This window comes from Mercenaria mercenaria, chromosome 2 (genome assembly GCF_021730395.1).
Source record: "Mercenaria mercenaria strain notata chromosome 2, MADL_Memer_1, whole genome shotgun sequence".
Classification (NCBI taxonomy): domain Eukaryota; kingdom Metazoa; phylum Mollusca; class Bivalvia; order Venerida; family Veneridae; genus Mercenaria; species Mercenaria mercenaria.
The window spans coordinates 92,597,204-92,619,306 of record NC_069362.1 but is presented as its reverse complement, the minus strand read 5'-3'; the positions used below and the strand labels follow the sequence as shown (position 1 = coordinate 92,619,306).

The window sequence follows — 22,103 nt, the reverse complement described above, 5'->3', positions numbered from 1 at the left end:
CCTCTGTGAAAATCTCTAAAATAGACTGGCGTTTGTCTCTATGAAATTAAATTCATCAAAAAGGAAAAATATAGAAATATATTATTATCAGTCTAGTGGCTAGTCTAGGTGTGTAGGTGCTCTGAGCTGTAATGTTAGACAGTATAATCCGATGCAAGACTCCTGTGGAAATACCTTACCTCATAAACCTAAATCTCCTTGGCAGTGAATTCAAATAATTGGTCATTTTGTCCCCCACTTTTCAGCCTCTCCTTTTTAGTTTTTTTTTTCAAAGTTTCCAAGATTATGATTAATATAATTATGATGTAAAATATGTGTTCTGTAAAATATGTTCTACATAAAAAACATGAAAATTTTACTTTAAAAACAACATTGTGTTTTGCTTTGTAAATGCCCAATCATATATAAAAGTTCCAAGTGTGCATTGGCTAATGCGGCCGTGTATCTTTTTTAAAGATACTTCTTGATTTTTCCACAGCAGAATGTTGAAAAGTTTGGGGAAATTAAGTATCGGATCACTAATCGGATGTTTCAAATTAATAATCAAACTAGTTTTAGTTTGTAAACAGCACTAGATAACAATACGTAGAGCTATTACGCTCGCCTATTTGTTGGCGAGTGCAATATCTTTACCTATTCTTCGAATATGAAGTTTTTCTATTTCTAGCTCATTTGGCAGCCCTATGCACAAACAAATTTGGAAGGAGACTTTTCAAGGAACATCCTCAGTTTCATCAACTTTGGTGTAGATGGACGGACGACAGACAGCTGCTGGACAGTAAGTGATCAAAAGAGCTCACCCAGAGCACTTTGTGCTCAGGTGAGCTAAAATCTTTGAGATAGGAAATTTAATTCCTATACCTACATAGTAGTAACAACTAACTTTACAATCATTAAGACCTACAATTACTGTACCAGTATGGGGAAACAAATTGCAATTTTGTAATCTTGATTACAGATTGACTATCTAATAGATTCAATTCAAGTTTCTTTTAAAGTGTACTCACAAACTGCTTACAATATTTCTTAAACAGATCCTGTTTGTAATGTAATAATTAGACAATATAATTTTCTGCAACATGGAAATAACTCAATTATATTGTGGCCTAGACAAGATTAAGTCATTAATTTTACACTACTGGAGGAAGCAGGTTGCCAGCTTTAAACCACCTGCTTCCATGTATTTAGTGAGTAGGTTGCACTAAATTTCCATTTTATCATTACCTGATAACATAACTTGTTTCTAAGAAACCTGCTTTATTAACTGCTCATGCACAATCTGTAAGATACAGACCAATAACCCAAACAGAGGCACTACAGAAAGCAGTCTGATAGGTGTAAATCACACATGATAATTTCCCTATTAAAGCAAAATCAAAGTTTCTTTCCTGTCCTCCCACCTTCTTTTTTTGTAAATAAACAAACTAAAAACCTTGATCACTGAATAGTCTCATACATCTCTGTACAAACAAAATGGCTTGTTTAGCACTGTATTAATACAATGCAGGTATTAAGAAAGCGCATGAAGACAGAAACAACAAGCAGAGACAGAGAAAGGCATCAAGAGGCTGGAGAGAAAGGCATCAAGAGGCTGGAGAGAAAGGCATCAGGTACAGTGGTAAGCTCAGACGAGATCAAACTGTGAAAAATCGTAAGTATTATAATACTAATAAAAGATCGACTATTATCTTTAACCGAGATCAAACTGTGAACAACAGAACCGACATGAGACGTCACACTAATTATCGATAATTAATGGCCATTTTATTCTATGAAGTTTTACAGATCATAATAAAGGATGATCACACCTTTCGATATCAGTTGAGGTCATTTTGAAAGATGCCATTCCAAGATACTGAAAACAATTGCTTTCTATTTATTCATAAAAAATATTCAAATTTTAAAAAGAATGCTAGAGCAAAGTCGGGTAATATCGACCCTTTAAGCGAATATCAAATAGGTTATTCTAATGAAAAGCATCATGTGACTGAATCCCACGTAATATGATACAGAAATTTTTATTGGTCATGACGAACCAATGAAATGCGCAGTTATTTCAATGTTAACATTCCGGCACATGCGTTTGTAATATGCGGCTACTCGGTGAATATCGACCCATTTCGAGTAATATCGACCCCCTTCAGAGTTTTTAAAAAACAACACATCAGAAACGTTAAAACAGTGAAAAACGTATTTTATTTTCAATACTGATGATTTATACGATCGAAATAAAAACAGTTTTTATGTATTTCAAATGTAAATAACTGTAAAGGCTCTTAAGGAATAAACATAATGAATTGCAGTATCTCTATTTTAAATTGAAATATGTCAAAATTATTTTCATTTCTATTGAATAAACCGACCAAACATTCAGCAGTGTGATTACTATCCGCTAGTATTAAAGTACATGTTAGTCGTTTGAGATAATACTAAGACTGCATACAAATGAAAATAATGAATCGAACTGGACGTCAATTTTTTTTATTCTATAGAATAGCACTAGAGATTACTCGCAGCCATTACACACAAAGACAAAATCCTCGTCATGAACCTCCGCCTCGTTATACCCTGCACATACGACATGCCACCATCTGCCACACGATTCACAATTCAACCACCCCTCTGCTTCGCCCGACCTAAAACTCTTACAAACCGGACAAACATCGACGAAACTTTCTTCGAAGTCATCACTGTCATTGTCCATGTATGGAATATCGGACGTGTCAGAATCTGAACTTGAGTACACCTCTTTGGATTTTGTTTTTTGTTTCTTTAGTTTCGACTTGTTTCTCTTTCTTTCTTCTCTCTCACGCTTACGATTCTCCTTCTCTTGCTCTTTCTGCTCCTTTTTTAACTTTCTCTCAATTTTTCTTTGTTCTTTCAATCTTTGTTCCTCTTTCTTTTTCTCTTCTCTCTCTCTTAACATCTTTATTGCTTCATCTCCCGAAATAGCCTTAGGTAAACTGTGGCGGAGTTGCTGGGTTTTCTTTTTTTGTTTTATTTCGGGTACTCTTAAGTACTGGAATGCTACAGACACACTTGAAGGGTCTCTGGACTTGATTTGAAGCGAACTTGTCGGTGGTATGTATGTCTGGTTGCAAGAGATAGTAGACGTGGCATTACTGATTGATGTATCGACATTTGTGACCAATATGGGCGGTATTTCACTAACTGTTATGACCGGGGGGCTACGTGCAATTAAGGGTGAAGTAGTTAACTGAGATGGGCTACTTACAGGTGTCTGCACATCTACTGGAGGTATACTTTGATACAGGTGAGGCACATGTTCAGTAGCAGTGGTAGTAGATTTGGGTAAGTTGGAAGGGACATGCGTTATCTGGGACGTAGAGGAAACAATATTTTCTGATGGAACTTTGTCAAAAGAGGACACATTAGTCATTGTGGCTGTCAAGATAGGTGAGTTTATATCTGTCCTGACCATTTTCGATGGGCCAAGTTTCGATGTATCAACACCAGCAGGTGTGAATGGGAAGAGACCCGCCCTACGGAAGCCATTGGCTGCATTCTGAAAGGTAGCGACCTTATACCAAGATTCTTTAAAAATGGCAGGGAAGTGTTTTTTTGTTACCGCCTCACCTATATTTGCCATCTGCCAACTTTTAACGGACGCCTGCCAGGCCGATTTCATTGGTGAAAATAGACCAATATCAGCTGCTTGTAATAAATGAGTAGCGTTGGGTAGAAGACAGTATAGTATAATACTATTTTCTTTGCAAAATTGGGCTGCCTCTAGAGTCATATGTGTTGAATGGCCATCTACAAAGAGAATGGCGGGGCGAGCAATAGCCTTATCTGAGATAAACTTATCAAGAAGCTTAAGAAACTCTACAAATGTTGAGGAATTCATCCAACCATTTGGGGTGGTCGTGTAAATGGCTTCAGGGAACCCTGCCAATCCTACATCACGGATTCGTTCACCAGGGAACAGAATCATAGGTGGCAAGTATTCCCCGAAGGCATTGAAGCCGGCCATAACCGTAATTTGTAACTTGGTATTGGAAACAACATTGTATACATGTCTTGCACCAGAGGGAGCTAACACCTTTCCCGGTTTAACACTCAATGGAAATCCACTTTCGTCCGCATTAATGATCCGACGTGGATCTTTCAGCATGTCCTTGTACGTATCTGGAAAGTTTGTCTGAAGATAGTCGTATACCCCAGTATACCAGTTATTAATCTTCTCCATTGTAACCGCAGCTCGTTCATGACCCAAGGCCATAGGTTTTCGAAAGGTCATTTCTGGATGCCTCTTCTGAAAACCCGAGAACCAGTCCTTTCCCGGAAGGTTGCATTTAAACGGCGTGTCCCTGCCATCAATGTTAAGGATACGTTGAACCTCAAATGTTAGTTCCTTTCGAGTTATAGGATACCCTATTTCACACATCAAATTGGCGTATGATACCAAAGCTTTCTCTTCGGCCGGCGTCAGTACAGTTTTTCTTCCTAGGCTAACTATCTCCTGAGTTCTACCTGTTAGCTTATCAAGTAAGGTGCTTTTCGGTACCCCATAAGCCTTTGCCGCTCCCCTTTTGCTCATTTGGCCGCTCCTGACCATCTGTATTGCCACTGCCATCGATTGGGGATTGTACTTCACCCTTTTCCTCGCATTTATCTGACTCGACATCCTGGAAGTAAAGAAAATATTACTGTCAACTTTTTAAAACAGACAATTTAAAACTGTTTCAAAACTGCTTACTTTGGAAAACAAATCCCCGATGGAAAGGAACGTTTATATCTGGATTATCTTCGTTTAATATTATTTCGAGTAGGTTTAATTTTAAAGCTAAAAAGAAAACAAATATTTGAAAGAAAGGAAATTATTGTAAAGAGGGGTCGATATTAGACGATTTCAATAAAATCATTCTGTTAATATCGACCCCGTGATATCTACATACCAAATGCGGTTTTGACCTTGAATGCATGTTTAAACAATATTTTAAAACATTATACAGGTAACAAATCATCAAAACTATAAATGTAAAACTGTTTACGCGATATCTAGTATCATTAGAAAACTGACCTACCTTATAGGAACCGTTAACTTTGTACAATTTGACACAACAGTAAAACAAGTACGCTTTGTTCACTCGAGAAAGATTCAAAATGGCCGCGTTTTACGTCATCGATGACGTCATTAATGTTTATCTCGGAAGAGGTCTCATAATACTTAAAATTATGATTAATAGCAAAATATACAGACGGGGGGTCGATACTGCCCCCGGGTCGGAATTAGACTCAGTTGCTCTATCTTCTTGGTTTTATTTTCAAGAAAACCTAAAATCGATAGTACAGTGAGACTGATTCTTCTCTCCGTCAAGGAGGTAATCTATTACCGGTGGCAATGTAAATCCTACTTTCGTTTTCAATCTACCTCAAAATTGACCAAAAACATTTTTTCCCCAGGATTTTGGGCACAAAGTGGGGGTGTGCATTATACACGGGTATTCATTATTCATGGGTATACATAACATGTAGCTTATACTCCCTGTTGTGCAAAGTAAGTCATCATGCATCAATAATGTTTGAAATATGAAACAACATCCACTTATGCAATGTTTTGTTTGTTTGCTGTATTATATTGCAAAATAGCAACAAATCCTGTAACAACGTTATTGGTCACTTCCGGAAAAGAAAATCTTTGACATACTGACATTTAAATTTCCTATTAAGAATTTTATATCAGTGCCAGCATGGGGAATAATGATCTTGATTACAGACAGACATCTAATAGATCAACACAAGAACCCTCAAAGACTGCTCATAATCTATAATATAATTTAAGCAATTTGTTTTCCTGCACTTTTTTTGAAGAAAAAGAAATTACAGTATGGTCTAAACTAGACTAGATCATGAATCTGACACTACTGGAGTAACCAGGTTGCCAGCTGCACTGCCAACTGTACCTAGCAAGAACATAGCATCCAAAACAGTTTGCTTCTGTTACAAGCTAGTGGCTAGTCTAGTTACAAGCCAGAAACCTGCTTTATTAACTATTTACATACAAGACCATTTTTTGAAAACCATTAATACATGGAAGATACTGATTATTTATTAAGCAGAAACACTGTAATTTTAAGCATAACAGGTGCAAATCATATATGATCAAAAACATTTTTCAATCACATCACTGTGACCTTTACCATTAAGATACTGACCCAAAACTTTAGGGGTAATCTCCTGACTACAGGCAAGCATCTTATAAAATTTGAAGTCAACTGGCCAACGGATTCTTCAGTAACTGAGTGAAAACTATTTTCAGTCTCCAGGTCAATGCAACCTTAACCATTGACCCATTAACTCCCGAAACAATATGGTCATCTACTGACAATAGTTAATCATTCTATGAATTTGATGATTGTAGACCAAAATATTCTTTGGAAACCGTATTAAGTCCAAAGGCTATTGTGACCTTAGCCTTTGACCTACTGACCCACAATACAATAGAAGTCATCTATTGATCACAAGGAATTTGACTACTACTTATAGACAAAAAACCAAATGATCTAACTACAGAATGACCAACCAACTATTCAAACAAGAGGGCCATGATGGCCCTATATCGCTCACCTGAGTACCATTGCTTTAACCAAAAACAAAAAGAAAAAATTCCTACAAGGTACAGATATGTCAAAATACACCTAAAACTTGGAGGTGCCATCCATGTTGTACCATAGAAAAGTGGTCTCGGTTTTTCCCTACGGCCAATAATAAAAAGGTTACTAAATAAGCTATATATAGTAACATAAAAGGGAAGTAATTAAAACAAAATTATTGTAAGCGAACAAAAGAAGGATCTGCCAAATAAAAACAAGAGCACTGCAATGCAACGCAAATGCAGAGCAATATTCACACAAAACAAAGTCATATGACCTTTGACCCCTTAGTGTGACCTTGACATTGAAGTGAGCCATCCCAAACATGCGCTCTGCATGTCATTTCAATGAGGTGAACATTTGTGTCAGGTTTCTCTGAAATCCATCAAGGGGTTCAAGAGTTACAGAGCGGAAGGGAAATTGCTAACCAACACACAGACAGACACCGAGGCGATAACATAATACATCCCTGCGGGAGTATAAAAAGGAATCGAGATCTTATGGTGATACAAGTTGTGTGCAAGTTTGGTTAAAATCAAATTATAAATGAAGCTGCTATTGTGCAGACAAGGTCAAAATAGCTAACTTTGGCTCTTTCAGGGGCCATAACTCTGGAACCCATTATGGGATCTGGCCGGTTCAAGAAAGGAACCAAGATCTTATGGTGAGTTGTGTGTAAGTTTGATTAAATTCAAATCATAAACATGGTTCATACAGACCTTCCCAAAAAAAATTCAAGTAGTTTTCAAGGAGTTTTCAAGTAGTTTTCCTTCATTTTCAAGGACTAAAATTGGCGCAATGTCACTGTTGCTGAGACATGAAATAACCAATTTAAATCCAATTTAGGACAAAATTAAACAATGTAACACAAAATTTACCTTCAACGCATCGCATATAAAACCGGTAAAGTACAGTACCATACCGTACTATCGCCGACTCCGTGGCAGGCCCTAATGGCGGTAACGTTTGTTGTTTTTCGTTGATTTTTAGTTTATTTTGGTCTGTTTATAATGTTTGTCCATTTTCACTTTGCAGCCGACGAATTTAAGGACTATTTGCCAACTTTTGTACGTTTTTTCCTAAATTCAAGTAGTTTTCAAGTAGTTTCTGACTGTAACAAAATTCAAGTAGTTTTTAAGGAGTAGGCATCAAATTCAAGGACTTTTCATGGCCTGTGCGAACCATGATAAATGAAGCTGCTATTGTGCAGACAAGGTCAAAATAGCTAATTCCGGCCCTATCAGGGGCCATAACTCTGGAACCCATTATGGGATCTGGCCTGTTCAAGAAAGGAACCAAGATCTTATGGTGACACAAGTTTTGTGCAAGTTTGGTTAAAATCAAATCATAAATGAAGCTGCTATTGTGCAGACAAGGTCAAAATAGCTAAAATAAAATCATAAATGAAACCACTATCGTGCAGACAAGAAATTGTTGACGGACAGACGGACGGACGACGGGTAATCACAAAAGCTCACCTTGTCACTATGTTACAGTTGAGCTAAAAAAATAATTACCTCACTTCATCGAAGTTGGGCATAAGAATAATAATTATATCTTCTTCATCTTCTTTCCTAGAAAATTCTCCCAAGAAATAATTCATGTAATAAATAAACACTATGATTGAAAAGTCTCAAAATGTAACCTTGCCATTTGTTGATCATGCCAAGAAACTTACAATCAGATGCTGGAGCTCGAACAGATGGCCCTTGACCAAAGCTGTATAATTTGATACAAAGTTGCCTTTCTGGATTCTGTACCAATACTAACTCATTCTCAGCTTCTCAACAAGAATCAGAGGTGGAGAGCAAATGATTTCAGACACAATGATAAATTATGTATTTCTATAAAATACCCATAAGAAATCTCTAGTTCCTGTAAACATATTTACTTTTAAATGTCTTATTTATTTAGACCTTGTTATTGTAGCAGCAGGGAATAAGAAACATTTGTAATCTTGATTACAGATAAACACTTCTTACTCTGGAGTTCAACACAAGTACCATAGTTTGCCAGATTTCTACAACAGAAGCTTGGCAATCTACTTTTTTGCACTATGGAAGAAAATAAATAGTGCACCATGGTCTAGACCAGATTAAATCATTCATATATACTACTGGAGGATGTAGGCTGCTAGTTTTAACCACCTGCTTCCATGTATCTAGTGAGTTGTCAATTACTGATACCACTAATTTTCATGTCCAGTTATCTTTACTTGATAACATAATCTGTTTTTATTACAAGCCAGAAACCTGCTATATTAACTTATATATCTGAAAGATGCTGACTAATAATCCAAACAGAAACACCGTTATGATAAGAGGTCTGACAGGTTTCACTGTTGTTGTTGTTGTTTTTGACAAACTAAACATGCAGGATGCATGAAGAATAACAAGTTTTCCTGATGATACAGGGTAATGCACCTGCCCTGCAATGAAGGTAGTCCTGTCAGAGAGCAACGAGGCTGGTTGAAGAGCTGCCAGTTAGTTAAATAATGGTTACCTGCCTGGCACTAAAAATAGGAATAGGGAAGTAATGCTGTTCAATGTATGTAGGTGTCTCATAAGCCAAGTTGGCTGGCCCTTTCAGTAGGGGATGACACTATAGTAAAGAAGAGCTGTTTATATGTAGGTGTCTAATAAGCCAAGTTGGCTGGCCCTTTCAGTAGGGGGTGACACTATAGTAAAGAAGAGATGTTTATATGTAGGTGTCTCATAAGCCATCTTGGCTGGCCCTTTCAGTAGGGGGTGACACTATAGTAAAGAAGAGCTGTTTATATGTAGGTGTCTCATAAGCCATCTTGGCTGGCCCTTTCAGTAGGGGGTGACAATATAGTAAAGAAGAACTGTTTATATGTAGGTGTCTCATAAGCCATCTTGGCTGGCCCTTTCAGTAGGGGGTGACACTATAGTAAAGAAGAGCTGTTTATAAAACATGTATGCTCCCTCATGATGGGCTGTCCCATTTTCAGTCCCGTGATCACTATGACTTTGAACTTTGACCTACTAACCACCGAAACAATAGGTTAACAATACATTAACTTCATAAGCCCAATCATGCTATCAAATTGGAAGATACTGAGGTAAATTGTTCTCAAGTTATTGAGTGGAAACAGTTTTAGAAGTGACCATGACCTTTGACAAACCGACCTTTTAAAACAATAGGGGTCATCTACTTCATAAAACCAATCATGCTAGCAAGTTTGAAGGTTCTGGGTCATGTGGTTTCCAAGTTATTGAAGGGAAATCATTTTCAATGTTCTGGTCTCTGTGATCTTTGACCTATCCAACCCAAAACAATAGGGGTCATGTACTTGATCAGCCAAATCATGATTTCAAGTTTTAGCTTTCTAGGTAGGGTAGTTCTCAAGTTATTGAGCAGAATCCGTTTTGAAGGCTCAGGTCCCTTTGATCTTGGCCTCTGACATACTGACAGGAGTGCCAAATTATGCTAGCAAGTTCAAAGGTTCTAGGTCGAGTAATCCCAAGTTATTGAGCTGAAATAGTTTTCAAGGTTTAGGCCCCTGTGACCTTAACAGGGTTTTTCTACGTCATAAGCCCAATCATGCTGTCATGTTTGAAGGTTCTGGGTCTAGTGGTTCTCAAGTTATTGGGCCAAAACCATTTTTCAAGGTTCAGACCCCTGTGTCCTTGACCTTTGACCTACTAACCCCAGAGAGAGGGTCACTGACTCTAAAGCACTCACCTGTGTACAAGGCTTCAAGTGTGTTGGTAAAAGTACATAGTTAGGTTTCTTTTATGTTAGCCTATATCATATACATGTCACACACATTTTCAAACCTAGGGCAATAATTTGAACAATTATGGTAGACATTACACACCAAATATCAAGGCTCTAGCTATAGAAGATTTCCAAAGTTTCTTATATATAAACCTATAATAAGTACATATCAGAGAGAGGGGCGTGGCCATTTTTTTTACCTTAGGGCAATAATTTGGACAAGTATGGTAGAGAGTCAAACCCTTATATCACATGCCAATTATCAAAGCTCTAGAGAAAAGCATTTCTGAAGTCTGATAGCTGAAAACTTTTTTTTAACCAAAAGACCCATTTATTAAATAAACCGGAATCATTTGATCAATGAAAGAGGGCTACCAAGAGATTATTTGTGTACAGTTTCATCAAAGTCCATTCAGTGGTTTTGGAAGAGCTGTTGTTTAAAGAAATTGTTGATGAAAAGTGACCACACCCTCTGACGGCCATGTTTTTGATGAATCAGAAAAATCTGAACAATATTTGTAGAAGGTCACACAAGGACAATTTGTGTGAAATTATTTTAAAATTGGGCTAACAGTTTTAAACAAGAAGATTTTCTAAGTTTCTACTATATACATAAAAGGAAAAGGGACCACGCCCCCTGGCAGCCATGTTTTTTGACGATATATTTTGAACAATCTTGGTAGAGGGTCACACAATGATCATTTGTGTAAAATTATTTTAAAATTGGGCTAGCAGTTTCTTTAAAGTTTCCACTATATACATACAGGGAAAAGTGACCATGCCCTCTGGCGGCCATGTTTTTTGACAAATCGGAATAATATGAACAAACTTGGTAGAGGGTCACACAAGGACTATTTGTGTAAAATTATTTTAAAATCGGGCCAGCAGTTTCACACAAGATCTTTTAAATTTCCACTATATACATATAGGAAATAGTGACCACGTCCCCTGGTGGCCACGTTTTTTGACGAATTGGTATAATTTGAACAATCTTGGTAGAGGGTGATATAAGGACCATTTGTATGAAATTATTTCAAAATCGGACCATCAGTTTAGGAGAAGATGTCTTTTGAAGATTTTTCTATTTTTAGCTCTGGTGGCCCCTACGTGCAATCAAGTGGATCCGTTTGAACAGTTTTATTAGAGAACCATCCAAGGAACATCCATGCCAAGTTTCATCAAAATCCATTCAGTGGTTTTTGAGCAGATGTCTTTTAAACACAATTGTTAACCATGGACAGATGCACGCATGACGGACGACGGACACAGCGTGATCACAATAGCTCACCATGAGCATTGCTCAGGTGAGGTAAAAAGTATAAGCCCAACAATGCTATCAAGTCTGAAGGGTTTTCAAGTTATTGGGCAGAAACCTTTTCATGGTTCAGGCCCCTTTGACATTCTGACCCTAAAAATTAACTGGGTCATCTACTTTATTAGCTCAATCATATTACCAAGTTTGACCATTCTACCGACAGATGGACGGACGGAAATACCAACCTCAGCGCGACCGACAGGTGCAAAGCAATATACACCCACTTCTTCGAAGGGAGGCATAACACACTTAAAACTAGAGCTATCACTAAAGGTGATGAATGTACCCCCCGCATGCACTGAGACAGTACATTGCAATTTGACACACACAAGACTGCATTATTATGTGGACTGTATGTATATAGACTGTATGTATTCAGTACAGTAACAAAAAACAAAGTCCCATAACTATGCAGAATATTTATCTAAAAGAATGTAACATGCCCCATGCACAACTAGGGTTGGTACTGATCACTTGTGTGAAGTTTCATTAAATTGTGTGCAAGGGTTTGGTAGATTAGGCACACACAAGATTGCATATGAAGACTGTATGTACATAGTATGTTAACAAGAAACAAAGTCCCATAACTCTGCAATTTTTGTCGCTGAAAGAACCTAACATGCCCCATGCACAACTACTGTTGTTACTGATCAGTTGTGTGAAGTTTCATTAAATTGTGTCAAGGGGATGAGGAGAGATGGTGCGCACAAGATTGTGTCTATGTCTATAGTATAGTAACAAAAAAACAAAGTCCCATAACTCTGGAATTTTTTTTTCTGAAAGAACCTAACATGCCCCATGCACAACTACTGTTGTTACTGATCACTTGTGTGATGTTTCATTGAATTTTGTCAAGGGGATGAGGAGAGATGGTGCGCACAAGATTGTGTCTATGTATATATTATAGTAACAAAAAAACAAAGTTCCATAACTCTGCAAATTTTTTTTCTAAAAGAACCTAACATGCCCCATGCACAACTTCTGTTGGTACTGATCACTTGTGTGAAGTTTCATTAAATTGTGTCCTGGGAATGAGGAGAGATGGTGCGCACAAGATTGTGTCTATGTATATAGTCTAGTTACAAAAAAACAAAGTCCCATAACTCTGCAAATTCTTTTTCTAAAAGAACCTAACATGCCCCATGCACAACTACTGTTGGCACTGATCCCTTGTGTGAAGTTTCATTAAATTCTGTCAAGGGGATAAGGAGAGATGGTGCGCACAAGATTGCGTCTACGGACAGACGACCAGACGGACAGACAGACAGACAGACAACCTGAAACCAGTATACCCCCCCTTACAACTTTGTTGTCGGGGGGTACAATTACTTACTTTTACTTTTTATTTCTAACACAAAATTGTTGTTGATCCAGAAAACATTTCCATGATCCTACATTGTTTTCAATTGGGTTTAATGGCATTTTTTAAATGCAAGAGCCTCACACTATCTGATGAGAGTTCCTTCATTCTGTATCAGTCCTGACTACTTCTCCACAGGTATACTGCAACTTCCCAATTGTCAAGAAAATCATTCCCCTTGCCAGCCGACTGAACTTGCAACTTTTGATTTACAGTATTATCCTCTGCCTACTAAGCCAACAAGGTGGACTTACATTCTCTGAGTTATTCAACAAGCAAAATGTAATCAAGAAGTATTTCTGAAAGAAAAGTAAGTTTGATCAATTCTCATTCATTACCTCCCTTTAAAAAGGAGCTGTGAATTTCTTTTGATTGCAAGTCTTAATAACCCAACCAAATAAACATCAGACACTGAAATAATAATTTATTTCTATCACATATCAAAATAAATCAAAACAAACTAGTCCGAGGTCACCCATTGGTAGACATATCGACATTTAAATTTCCTATCAAGACAAGCAAAGAATAAGGAACAATTTGTAATCTTGATTACAGTTAATCATTACCACAAGTACTCACAATTGCCAGATTTTAACTCTGTATATCAACAGAAGCTGTTTTATTTTTCTGCACTTCATAAAACAGGAATATTATATCTAGTCTCGACTAGATTAAACCACTTCCTGGAACTTGCTGCCAATCTAACAAGTTGTAAACTTTACAGATTAGACTGATTTTCTTTTTTCTTTTTTTGGTTTAACATCGCACCGACACAATTATATGTCATATGGCGACTTTCCAGCTTCGATGGTGGAGGAAGACCCCAGGTGCCCCTCCATGCATTATTTCATCACGAGCGGGCACATAGGAAGAACCACCGACCTTCCGTAAGCCAGCTGGATGACTTCCTCATATGAAGAATTCAATGTTTGCCAGATACAGTACTTTCAAAGATAAGTAAAAACAGTTATAAACAAAAGCAAAACTGGTCAACCAATCATTTGAGATCCCAAAGATTAGATGCAAACCTGGTAACTGTATTCTTGGGTAACCTACTTAACTACTCATACACAAAGTCTGACAGGCATAAATCATATAGCATTTTCACCATGTTGTTGATGACATATATGGTACATAATTATACAAATGCTCAACTAGTGATCCAAGGACCACAATGGAAACTAGAGCTTTTACTAAAGGTGATGAATGTACCCCCCGCATGCACTGACACAGTACATTGCAATTTGACGCACACAAGATTGCATAATTTGTGGACTGTATGTATATAGACTGTATGTATACAGTATAGTAACAAAAAACAAAGTCCCATAATTATGCAGAATATTTATCTAAAAGAATGTAACATGCACCATGCACAACTAGGGTTGGTACTGATCACTTGTGTGAAGTTTCATTAAATTGTGTGTAAGGGTTTGGTAGATTAGGCACGCACAAGATTGCATATGCAGACTGTATGTACATAGTATGTTAACAAGAAACAAAGTCCCATAACTCTGCAATTTTTGTCGCTGAAAGAACCTAACATCCCCTATGTACAACTACTGTTGTTACTGATCACTTGTGTGAAGTTTCATTAAATTGTGTCAAGGGGATAAGGAGAGATGGTGCGCACAAGATTGTGTCTATGTATATAGTATAGTAACAAAAAAACAAAGTCCCATAACTCTGCAATTTTTTTTCTAAAAGAACCTAACATGCCCCATGCACAACTTCTGTTGGTACTGATCACTTGTGTGAAGTTTCATTAAATTGTGTCAAGGGGATAAGGAGAGATGGTGCGCACAAGATTGTGTCTATGTATATAGTATAGTAACAAAAAAACAAAGTCCCATAACTCTGCAATTTTTTTTTTCTAAAAGAACCTAACATGCCCCATGCACAATAACTGTTGGTACTGATCACTTGTGTGAAGTTTCATTAAATTCTGTCAAGGGGATAAGGAGAGATGGTGTGCACAAGATTGCGTTTACGGACAGACAGACAGACGGACAGACAGACAGACAGACAGACAACCTGAAACCAGTATACCCCTCGTGGGGTACAATAAGAGATTTTTTTCTCTTTCTTGTGTCATCCTTGATATTGATGTGACTGACATAGTTCATAACACATTACTTCATAATGACAACTTTTATATGTGATTATAAATTGTATTATATGCATGTATTGTAACTATGTTATGTTTGCTCAATTATCGAAATAAATCTATCTATCTATCTAAGACAATTCTTTATAATCAGAAGAACATGTCATGTTCAACCAATTTTCTCTAGTGGTCCAAAACATTTTTTACAGTAAAAGAACATGTCACCTTCAATCACTTTCCATTAGCGGTCCAAACAATTCTTTACAATCACAAGATCAATCATGTTCAACCAATTTCCTCTAGTCCAAAACAATTCTTTTCAATCACAAGATCAATTATGTTCAACCAATTTCCTCTAGTCCAAAACAATTCTTTACAATCACAAGAACTGTCATGCTCAACCAATTTCCACAAGTGGTCCAAAAAATCTTTACAATCATAAGAACATGTCATCTTCAACTAATTTCCTCTAATCCAAAACAATTCTTTACAATCACAAAACATGTTTTCAACCAATTTCCACAAGTGGTCCAAAACAAATCTTCACAATCAAAAGAACATTTCATGTACAACCAATTTTCTCCACTTGTCCAAAAACAAGAGGACCATGATGGTCCTGAATCGCTCACCTCTTCCCACATGATCCAGTTTTGAGTATGACGTCGTTTTTTCTATTATTTGACATAGTGACCTAGTTTTTGAGCTCATGTGACCCAGTTTTGAGCTTGACCTAGATATTATCAAGATAAAAATTCTGACCAATTTTCATGAAGATCCATTGAAAAATATGGTCTCTAGAGAGGTCACAAGGTTTTTCTATTATTTGACCTATTGACCTAGTTTTTTAAGGCATGTGACCCAGTTTCAAACTTGACCTAGATATCATCAAGGTGAACATTCTGACCAATTTTCATGAAGATCCATTCAAGGGTATGGCCTCTAGAGAGGTCACAAGGTTTTTCTATTTCAAGACCTACTGACCTAGTTTTTGATCGCAGCTGACCCAGTTTCAAACTTGACCTATCATCAAGATGAACATACAGACCAACCTTCATACAGATCCCATGAAAAATATGGCCTCTAGAGAGGTCACAACGTTTTTTCATTATTTGACCTACTGACCTACTTTTTGACGGCAGGTGACCCACTTTCGAACTTGACCTAGATATCATCAAGATGAACATTCTGGCCAATTTTTATGGAGATCCATTCACTAGTATGGCCTCTAGAGAGGTCAAAAGGTTTTTCTATTTTTAGACCTACTGACCTAGTTTTTGACCACACATGACCCTGTTTCAAACTTGACCTAGATATCATCAAGATGAAAATTCAGACCAACTTTCATGAAGATCCATTGAAAAATATGGCCTTTAGAGAGGTCACAAGGTTTTTCTATTATTTGACCTACTGACCTAGTTTTTGAAGGCACGTGACCCACTTTCGAACTTGACCTAGATATCATCAAGATGAACATTAAGACCAACTTTCATACAGATCCCATGGAAAATATGGCCTCTAGAGAGGTCACAAGGTTTTTCTATTATTTGACCTACTGACCTAGCTTTTGAAGGCACGTGACCCACTTTCGAACTTGACATAGATATCATCAAGGTGAACATTCTGATCAATTTTCATGAAGATTTCATGAAATATATGGCCTCTAGAGAGGTCACAAGGTTTTTCTATATTTAGACCTACTGACCTAGTTTTTGATGGCACGTGACCCAGTTTCGAACTTGACCTAGATATCATCAAGATGAACATTCAGACCAACTTTCATACAGATCCCATGAAAAATATGGCCTTTAGAGAGGTCACAAGGTTTTTCTATTATTTGACCTACTGACCTAGTTTTTGATGGCATGTGACCCAGTTTCGAACTTGACCTAGATATCATCAAGGTGAACGTTCTGACCAATTTTCATAAGATCTTGTGAAATATATGGCCTCTAGAAAGGTCACAAGGTTTTTCTATTTTTAGACCTACTGACCTAGTTTTTGACAGCACATGACCCAGTTTCGAACTTGATCTAGATATCATCAAGGTGAACATTCTGACCAATTTTCATGAAGATTTTGTGAAATATATGGCCTCTAGAGAGGTCACAAGGTTTTTCTATTATTTGACCGACTGACCTAGTTTTTGACCGCATGTGACCCAGTTTCGAACTTGACCTAGATATCATCAAGATGAACATTCTGACCAATTTTCTTGAAGATCCATTGAAAATTATGGCCTCTAGAGAGGTCACAATGTTTTTCTATTTTTAGACCTACTGACCTAGTTTTTGATGACACGTGACCCAGTTTCGAACTTGACCTAGAATTTACCAAGATGAACATTCTGACCCATTTTCATAAAGATCCCATGAAAAATGTGATCTCTGATGTCACAAGGAAAAGTTTACGCACGCACGGATGGACGACGGACACCGCGCGATCACAAAAGCTCACCTTGTCACTTTGTGACAGGTGAGCTAAAAATCTTTACAATCAAAAGAACGTATCACCTTCAACAAGTTTCCACAAGCGGTCCAAAGTCTTTACAATCAGAAGAACATGTCATGTTCAACCCATTTTCTCTACTAGTCCAAAACAAATCTTAACAATCGTGTCATGTTCACCAATTTATTCCAGCAGTCCAAACAAAGCTTTACAATCAGAAGAACATGTCATGTTAAATCAGTTCTCCAAGGGGTCAAAAAAATCTTTACCATCAGAAGAACATGTCATGTTAAATCAGTTCTCCAAGGGGTCAAAAAAATCTTTACCATCAGAAGAACATGTCATCTTCAACCAATAAAACAATTATTTACCATCAGAAGAACATGTCATCTCCAAATAGTTTACTTTACTGGTCTAAATCAGATGTATAATGTCATCTTCAACCAATCTTGTCACAATCAGAACGACATGTCATCTTCAACCAATCTTCTAGTGGTCACAATCAGAACGACATGTCATCTTCAACCAATCTTCTAGTGGTCACAATCTGAACGACATGTCATCTTCAACCAATCTTCTAGTGGTCACAATCAGAACTACATGTCATCTTCAACCAATCTTCTAGTGGTCACAATCAGAACGACATGTCATCTTCAACCAATCTTCTAGTGGTCACAATCAGAACTACATGTCATCTTCAACCAATCTTCTAGTGGTCACAATCAGAACGACATGTCATCTTCAATCAATCTTCTAGCGGTTAAAATCAGAACTTCATGTCATTTTCAACCAATCTTCTAGCAGTCAAAATCAAAACTACATTGAACTACATGTCATCTTCAAAAAGTTTACTTTACTGGTCTAAATCAGATGCATAATGTCATCTTCAACCAATCTTCTAGTGGTCAAAATCAGAACGACATGTCATCTTCAACCAGTCTTCTAGTGGTCACAATCAGAACTACATGTCATCTTCAACCAGTCTTCTAGTGGTCACAGTCAGAACTACATGTCATCTTCAACCAATCTTCTAGTGGTCACAATCAGAACTACATGTCATCTTCAACCAATCTTCTAGTGATCAAAATCAGAACTACATTGAACTACATGTCATCTTCAAAAAGTTTACTTTACTGGTCTAAATCAGATGCATAATGTCATCTTCAGCCAGTCTTCTAGTGGTCACAATCAGAACTACATTTCCTCCTCAACCAATTTCCACTATTGGCTAAGAATAAGCTCCATATCAAGTTTGAAAAAAGCAGACTTAAGAATTTTTTATATTATTTGTAACTGGTTTCACCTCAGAAACCCATGTACAGTTGAACTTCAATGGCTCGAACTCGGATCTTTCGAAGACCCGGGATCGCTCGAACTCTTCGCCCGGTCCCGAATTTATTCCTTCTTTATTCTATATAGTTCTACCTTGGATCACTCGTACTTCGATAATTCGAACTCTCGAACTCATTTGGTGGTCCCCTCGGCTTAATTACAGTGATAATTACACCTATTCAGTCGAACAGACAATTTTTGCCGGGATGGCTTGTGTTTACAAAGTTTTTCGCACTTCTGCCTGACATTCGCCAAGCTTCCCCTTTAACCGGCGCGTGCGTAATTTTCACACGCTTACGTAATTAGCGTCAGTATACGACAAACAAATTAAACAAAGTGACTTTCGTTCACTGCAACGCTTTAATGGCCTTTGATTTATGCGAATAAAATTATTTAAAATGATTGAGCAATGTACATATACGTCTGTTTTTATTTTTTTTCGCATAAAAACGGGAGATCCGACGTCAACTTCATACTGCTTAAGCATGGCTGAACAACTTAGTAAAGGACCCGGATACGGGGGGATAGCTAAGTCGGCTACTGGAAAGCAATAAATTTGATAATATTTGTACTGGACTATGATTCAAAAAGATTTGTTATGCATGTCTTTCTATTTGATGCTGTCATCACCAAATTCTTATTATTATATTAGTGTTTTATTTTGTGTTTTTTCCGTATCATGTCATGTTTGAAAATAAATAATTAAGCATATTTCAGCGTTCGTTTTTTATTTGTTATCGTATCATACTCACATTTAGGTACAATATGACAATATATTACGATGTAAGGTTTGTAACACATCATGCCCTCGAATTCCCAAATTCAAAATGGCCGCCATTTGGATGGCTCGAACAACGGAAAACTCGAATTAATTTCCACGGGACCCTCGAGTTCGAGCCATCGAAGTTCGACTGTAATTACTGTTGGTTTTTTAAGAGTAACTGCTTCAAATTTTATATACAAAATAAGGAATTCTATTCAAAGGCACTGAAATGTTTTACAAAAAAAGACACATCTGAAGTTAAAGTAAAATTCAATGATTTCTGTGTTTTTGTCACATATACCGAATGTTCAGAGTGTTGAGGAGATTTTGTCTGGAATAAGCAAGACACCCACAACTAGCGCTGTCCTAGAAATAGATGATGAGTCTCTTGTTAATCAATATTGCATTAGATTCTCAGCTGTATTGCCTATCTCAATCTGTGCATTACTTTTCCCCAAAAAAGAGAAATGTCACATACATCACAAGAGGACCATGATGGTCCTGAATCGCTCACCTCTTCCCACATGACCCAGTTTTGAGTACGACGTCGTTTTTTTTATTATTTGACATAGTTACCTAGTTTTTGAGCTCATGTGACCCAGTTTTGAACTTGACCTAGATATTATCAAGATAAAATTCTGACCAATTTTCATTGAAAAATATGGCCTCTAGAGAGGTCACAAGGTTTTTCTATTATTTGACCTATTGACCTAGTTTTCGAAGGTACGTGACCCTGTTTTGAACTTTACCTAGATATCATCAAGGTGAACATTCTCACTAATTTTCATGAAGATCTCATGAAAAATATGGCCTCCAGAGAGGTCACAAGGTTTTTCTATTTCAATACCTACTTACCTAGTTTTTGACCGCACGTGACCCAGTTTCGAAACTGACCTAGATATCATCAAGGTGAACATTCAGATCAATTTTCATGAAGATCCATTGAAAAATATGGCCTCTAGAGAGGTTAAAAGATTTTAATAATTTTAGACCTACTGACCTAGTTTTTGACCGCAGTTGACCCAGTTTCAAACTTGACCTAGATATCATCAAGATGAACATTCAGACCAATTTTCATACAGATCCCATGAAAAGTATGGCCTCTAGAGAGGTCACAAGGTTTTTTATTATTTGCCCTACTGACCTAGTTTTTGACCGCATGTGATCCAGTTTCGAACTTGACCTAGATATCATCAAGGTAAACATTCTGACCAATTTTTATGGAGATCCATTCACAAGTATGGCCTCTAGAGAGGTCACAAGGTTTTTCTATTTTTAGACCTACTGACCTAGTTTTTGACCGCACATGACCCTATTTCGAACCTGACCTAGATATCATCAAGATGAACATTCTGACCAACTTTCATACAGATCCCATGAAAAATATGGCCTTTAGAGAGGTCACAAGGTTTTTCTATTATTTGACCTACTGACCTAGTTTTTGATGGCATGTGACCCACTTTCGAACTTGACCTAGATATCATCAAGTTGAACATTCAGACCAACTTTCATACATATCCCATGAAAAATATGGCCTCTAGAGAGGTCACAAGGTTTTTCTATTATTTGACCTACTGACCTAGTTTTTGAAGGCACGTGACCCAGTTTCGAACCTGACCTAGATATCATCAAGGTGAACGTTCTGACCAATTTTCATGAAGATCTTGTGAAATATATGGCCTCTAGAGAGGTCACAAGGTTTTTCTATTTTTAGACCTACTGACCTAGTTTTTGAAGGCACGTGACCCAGTTTCGAACCTGACCTAGATATCATCAAGATGAACATTCTGACCAACTTTCATAAAGATCCCATGAAAAATGTGACCTCTAGAGTGGTCACAAGCAAAAATTTACGGACGCACGGACGCACGCACGGACGACGGATGACGGACACCGCGCGATCACAAAAGCTCACCTTGTCACTTTGTGACAGGTGAGCTAATAAAACACAGGCATGGTATTTCAATACTTCCATACTCAATTATCAAGGCAGGGACTACAAGAGGCTCTTATTAACAGTTTTCATTATGTAACATTAATTTGTGAACCAATATTACCAATAAATATTACCTAACATTGATTTCTCAGACTTTATTGTGCTTTCTGGGTAAAGTCTGACAATGAATCAAAAAACCACTGAAAATTTTAACATTTATGTAAATTTAAATTTCTACTCTGTTTGCTAATGGCAAATACTTTCCTGAAATTTTTATTATGTTTCTGCTGAAAAATTTTAAGGGGAAAAAATGAAATTTATTCCAGAGTGAAGGACAAGGAAACTTCCATATAAAAGGCAAAGAGCAAATATTTATGATACAGGATTTCACAAATTTCTCTTAGTATACTTTTTTATAATCAATAAGACTGCCAGGGGGACTGATTTCAGCCACAGCATGTTGAATTCTTACTGTGATTTTTCTTCC

The 22,103-nt window shown here is 37.2% G+C and overlaps 1 protein-coding gene and 1 long non-coding RNA gene across 4 annotated transcripts in view; one reads left to right on the top strand and one right to left on the bottom strand.

Annotated features, from left to right (window-relative positions):
• Positions 1 to 1,553, top strand: part of LOC128555281 (uncharacterized) — a 67,833-nt gene extending 66,280 nt beyond the window's left edge. For both annotated transcript variants that reach the window (XR_008369940.1, XR_008369941.1), the window contains exons 2-3: positions 668 to 778; positions 1,508 to 1,553. This is a non-coding gene — a long non-coding RNA (uncharacterized LOC128555281). The remainder of the gene's footprint in view (positions 1 to 667; positions 779 to 1,507) is intronic.
• The window catches only part of LOC123564584 (G protein-activated inward rectifier potassium channel 3-like), a 159,702-nt gene that overhangs the window by 96,202 nt on the left and 41,397 nt on the right, over positions 1 to 22,103 (bottom strand). Inside the window, exon 1 of one of the 2 annotated variants that reach the window (XM_045358271.2) lies at positions 13,007 to 13,334. The exons of the other annotated variant lie outside the window; for it this stretch is intronic. The gene's annotated coding sequence lies outside the window, so the exon portion shown is untranslated. Of the gene's footprint in view, positions 1 to 13,006; positions 13,335 to 22,103 lie in introns of those variants that run through there. 2 annotated transcript variants of the gene reach the window in all.